Source organism: Charadrius vociferus, unplaced genomic scaffold, assembly GCF_000708025.1.
Source record: "Charadrius vociferus isolate BGI_N301 unplaced genomic scaffold, ASM70802v2 scaffold141, whole genome shotgun sequence".
Lineage (NCBI taxonomy): Eukaryota > Metazoa > Chordata > Aves > Charadriiformes > Charadriidae > Charadrius > Charadrius vociferus.
In genome coordinates, this window is record NW_009647743.1 from 2,405,036 (window position 1) to 2,411,062 (window position 6,027).

Consider the following 6,027-nt stretch of genomic DNA (forward strand, 5'->3'; position numbering starts at 1 on the left):
GCAGTTCTCTTAATCCCGGTTCATATTTCAACGTGCACTCAATGAAGTGCAGCAACACCAGGTAGGATGAGAACAGACATACAAGTGTGAAAGTTTATGAAGACCTTGCAGCGTGTTTTAAAAATCTAATTGTCTTTGCTTAAAATACTGAGGCACAACGTTCTTTGTTATCACTTATGCTAAAAATTAATCATTATAAACTTAACATTGCCAAAATTCTATTTCTGCTGATTCCAAAGCCTAGCATCAAAAGCTGGTTTGCTTTATGGCATATGAAGCTTCCTTTGCAATAACTGGAGAGGTAAAGGAGAGGGGAAAACCAACACTCATTGCTGTATTAAAACACGAGTGCTCCACACTACTACTTATCGTCGTTACCTTGTAATTAGAGCAGATTTCTCCCAGGCAGTAAAAAGCCTCACTACTTCCAAATCAAGCGTCTGCTCTGGATAGAGGCTAAAGAGGATTCGTTTTGTGACCACAGACGTAGCATCTTTCTCTCTTAGATACGGTCTCATTGCACCAAGCTACTAATTGTACTACACCTCATGAAATTAGCTGTAGGATGCTCAAGTGAAGGAGTATCAGTTTTAGTACTTTTCCCCATTTGGAACACTCAAGTAACAAGTATTTTGATTAGTACCCTTGTATTGATTGCATCATCCTAATTATCCTACAAACCCCACAACACAGACCTCTGTCGCACAGAAATCTGCCTAGATATCGCAGAAGCAACATGCTATCATCCAACAATTCGCGCAGATTTAATACTTTTCCTGAAGAAAGGTAATCTGCTGTTTGAGAATTATAAGTGAATTACTTAGATTTTCACCACATAGAGTTAAAAAAAAGATCCTAGAAAGAAAATGAAAAGGAACTATAGGTGGCATAAAGGGTTTGGAAAGGTCACTGTAATGCCAAATAAATAATTCTAAGATGGAATATATTACAACTGCGACTGTTCAAAACGATGGCTAACTTCCAATGTCAAGACACACAGCTGATAGAAAAAGCTGCTTTAAACCCTGTTCATTGACGATTAGTAAAGAATTTTAAGCATCTCTAATAAAAAGCCACTGAGTTCCACAAATATTAGTAGCTTCTCATACATTTTGATCATCTTACTTTTCTCTTTCTCCAGAAAAAAAAACCTTTACAAGACAAGAATGCACTTCTCAAACTTCAGTGTGTCTATATACTTGATTTTAGCTTTTTGTTACAGTAATGAAATAAAAATAGATACAACAGATCAAAGAAAAAAATCCAATAAGCCAGGAAAGGGGGAAGAAAAGGAACAAAATGGCCATTAGAAAAAAAAATTGGGTTTAGTATGAGCAATAGGCTTATAGGCTGGCCATACCGCGGGCTGCAATAGCAACTTTAAGAACACAAAATTTGCTGTGAAGCCATCTGGGCACCAGACAGCTATCCCCACAACTCACCACACACTCTTGCTTAAGAAATTAAAAAGAACAGCTCATTTGAAAAAACTATCACCTACTTGATCTTCCCCAGGGAGAGAAAACTGCCGCTCTCATCAGGGATAGCTAAACTGAAGCCACAACACTACACGCTACCAGCAGCTTAAGCTACAAAAAAAAAATAAATAAAAGTTAATATATATGCAGTATTTTTCACATTTCTTCAAAACTTTATAATACCACCACATTACCAGAAAAAAAGAGCAACAAAATTCTTTTTATATTTGAATTCAAACAAGGTGTCTCTACTAATCACTGCTAGACTGACAGGGAAGGAAAAACCAGCAACGTTCCTCCCCACAGAGTCTAGACTTCAATTCTGCTAATTCCGCGAGAGATCTTCTCCTTAATGGAATTGATTTCAAGGCAACAAGTATTCTGTATCAGGCAAATTTAAAAGAAAGTAAAACTTCAAAAAACATTGTCAGTCCAGGTCTCTTCTGCCCCATATTTGCTGTTGGACTAGAAACTGAACTGAGCCTGACATGGGATATGAGACTAAATCAGGACGGCAACACATAAACGAGCTCCAAGAATAAGCATAAGAAAATTGGATATACTTATAAGGAAATCGGACACACTTCGCAATTAAGGCTTTGAGCTTTGAACGCACTTCTGACGATGCAAAACAATTCCAGGTCAGGATTAAACACTGACCTGAGCCTGTCTCCTACTTAGGTACGACCAGACTTGAGCCATCTGTAATACAAGTTAAGTGTCAGAGCTCAAACATCAAGTGTAACATCATAAAGTTATCATATTCTACATCATATTCTAGTATTGTAACTGCAATAATTTTCTTAGTATTTCTGCCTCAGAGCATTAGAATTCCACAACATGTAGCAGTATAGACACGAACTGAAAAATATAACTAAAAGAGGTCATCGGCTTGCTTTTCAATATTAGAGATTTGGCGTAAGAGCATTCTTCCTATGTTTCCTACGGCATGTTTTAATTTCAGTAAACAAATTAAAGTGCATACTTGCGTTAGATAAGGCAGAGTGAAAAAAAAACAAACAAAACCATCTTAATGGGAATCCTGTAAGTTTTAATACATTTCAAATCTTGCTTAAAGAAAAATTAAGTATATTTTTGTAGAAGCTTCAGTTTTAGCATTCTACTTTAATGCAATTACACTTCACTATCCCACGTACTGCATAAATACTTTCAGTTATATAAGGTGGAACTATTCTATTGATGTTTAAGGAAATAGAGTTGTCAAAAGAATTCTTAACTATAAAAGTAATAATATATATTTTTAAACTCATAAGTAAATTCAGTAACTTTAAGAAACAGCAGTTGTTCAGTTATTGATTTGTATCCTAGAACAACAGGAATTTTTTCCAAGTCATTGAATAGAGCTAGGCATGAGAGAAACTACAGTGAGGAATATTCTCTGGATTTAATTTGTGTTTCGGAAGGTATCTAACATTTCCTGTCACTCAGCAAGATCCACCCATGCAACTGTTTGCACATGTAGAACACCAACTCTGACTGCTGTGACAGTGCTCGAAGTAGCACTACACCGGTAGTTACCCAAAAACTGTTGCGATTTTCAGTCATGACATGTATTTCCCAGCGATGCGCTGCTTTGGTGAAATTTTACTGTGACATATACCATTACTACTACTGTTTCCAATGATAGAACTGAATAAAAAAAAATTATAACTCACAAATGTAACGAGGGTTTGAACGTGCTATGAAGTTTTCTTTTTCAGAAGATGGTACTATCTTCCAAACCCAAATTTCACTTTAAAAGAAAGAAAACGTGAGAGAGAGACCTTTAGAAAACCAGCTGCATTGCCCTAACAGTACAACACCCTCGGCTTCATTCTGATCGAAGTGAGCCCCTGCCTGGTCCTGAAAACAAGAGCAAAGCCTTTCATTACAAAGGCCGAATCCCATTCTGCAGAGAAAAGTACCGCATTTAAGCTTCTGGAAGAAGGAAATAGTGGAACACCTCTGGATTTTCAATTTTGCAATACCAAATAGACATGATATTAAATTGCGCGCTTACAGAAAGACCTTTTTCTAACACTTACGGCATCAATCGGACGCATTCCATGATAAATCCCTGAAATTGGAATCATTTACGCTTACTATCGCTTCTCATCTTTGCCATAACATCAACAAACAGCATTCACTGTTCTGGCTCCTGCCACGAACATTATCAAATATCACACAGAGTAATTAACTTACTTAACATAAAAGCCTCTTTGATTCCACGGCAAAGAGGAAAAATTAAAGAGAAGCAGTATTTCAAATTATTTGATCATTACTGGTTTAAAGCAGTAACTTTAACTGTATAGGAATATACTTTTTCCCCACCTTCGGTAATTACTTTGTATGAAGATTCCCACAAGATGGCGCTGTAGTCCTAGTTTAGCAAATCTCACCTATTTTTCTCCTGAATTGGTCGAACATTTTGAAGAAAACCTCACTTTATTTCATTGTTAGGATAATGAACAGTGATTTGCAAGGTCTATTTTCAATTAAAGAGCGAAACATGTTCAGTTCATCTAATTTTCCAACTTTTTTTTTTTTAAACAACTGGAAAAGTGAGTTCTATTGCAAAAGTCCAAAAACCCTCAACTGAAGTTTATATAACATAATGGATCACCGTATGTTCGTCTGTTTGTATGTAAAATAAAGTCAATTTATATTCCATATGGTTATAGAAAAAAGATCATAATTACTGTTAAAACATATAAATCACTTTTTACAGCATAATGTCAAACAGCTGCTTTCGCCTCCGCTTGCAAACTTTGCCAGAAAAAAACCCCACTGGTTTTGTGATATCAAACTCCAAAAATCTCTTTAAGCGAAGTGAGCATTACAGCACAAAGAAACCTTGATATGATAGGCTACCAATTCACAGAGAGTAATAAATAAATAAATCTTACTGAAGCTCACACATCTTTGGTTTGATTATATTACGTTTATGGAAGTCTTACATCTACTTATGTCTCTAAAGAGAAATTTGAATACGGTTTCAAATCATAAAGGTGTTGTGTATCTTTGTATACTGGATGGTCTCCATCTGTGCTGCCGGTCTTCAAACGCGCTGGGTAAGAGCACTAAACCACTCAACACATCTCTTGCAGTCAAAGTCTGTGGACTTACTTGCACATTTTAGTGTTTAGGATCAAACTGACCCCCGCTTCGTCAGTGTTAATGGAAGCCATAATGTGTTGGTGCTCTCCAGCTCAGCATGAAAATTTATATTTTGAAAAAAAAAAAACCCACAACAAAACAAAAACAACCAGCAGAAAAGGTACATATTTGAAATTGTGTATTTAAGTTTTCATTACGACTTATTCAACAGTACAGATGGTAAGATGGTATGTAAGAAAGCCTCTTGGGTGTAATATGCAGGTCCCAGCTGGAATGTTTCCAACAGGATGTAAACCATGGTCCTCAAGCCTGCACTTTAAAAAACATATTACTTAGCACACTGCTAACAAATGTCAACACAAAAATACACTGCTGTAATGACTTCACTTTACAAAAGGCGGGGGGGAACCTAGATGAACAGTTTTTAAAACCGAAAATTGGGGCCGGGGAGAAGGAAATTAATACACAGATGCATTACAAAATATTTATTCAAAGGAATAAAAGCACTGGTAATCATTACAAATTCGATATATTAAAAATTTAATGCTGTACAAACATACATATTAGTCCTGATATCTGTAAGTCTACAGAGACCAGGTCCAAGACCTGTGCTTTCAGGTCTTCTCAGAGGTGTTGCTTGATGTTTTCAACAATTCTGAGGTTTCTTCAATTCTGAAAATAAATTTTGTTTACACACACACTCATTAAAATATGGTAAAAAAAAAAAAAAAACAAACCAAAACTGCCTTGCCTTTAACTTTCTAATGAATCCAAAATACTAACAAAAAGCATGAAACCTTAAGTTTTTTCTCATCCCTCCTCTGCAGTTGGTTTGAATTTAAATGCCTACCACGTAGCAATATATTTTAAGTATACACAAAGAAAGAAGCAACCCACACAATAAAATTAAATCACAAAAAAAAGGCTACAGCTTTTTTCAGGCCAGGCACTTAGAGATTTCTCTTGCTAAAGAAACATTATACAGCAATGCATTTCTCTTCAAGTGTAACAAAAAATATTTCAAATCCCCGAACTAGTACTAAATACACCTTCATACAGTTATCACACTGCTTAGGCTGAAATTTGGTTAACTCTTCCTTAAATAATAAACAAAAAATAGTTAAGTAATTGCAGTTATTTTTCAGGAAGAAAAGCCGCGAGTACCAGGGAATTCCTATCAGGAGATAAATAATATTCCTATTCCTTGTCAACTCGATTCTAAACACTCTTTAATCTCTAGTTAATACTATTAAGAATGCTTTCTATTGCTTTTTAGAAACCAAAACAGTGACTCATCCCACAAATACAGAACTGTAAGTGGATTTATTATCCAGTGGGGTCATAAGGAAATGCCACACCTGATGTAGAGACCTTTGAGGTTTGGAACACATATGTACGTTCTCTATATGCCTTAGTCCGGTACAACTCCCTC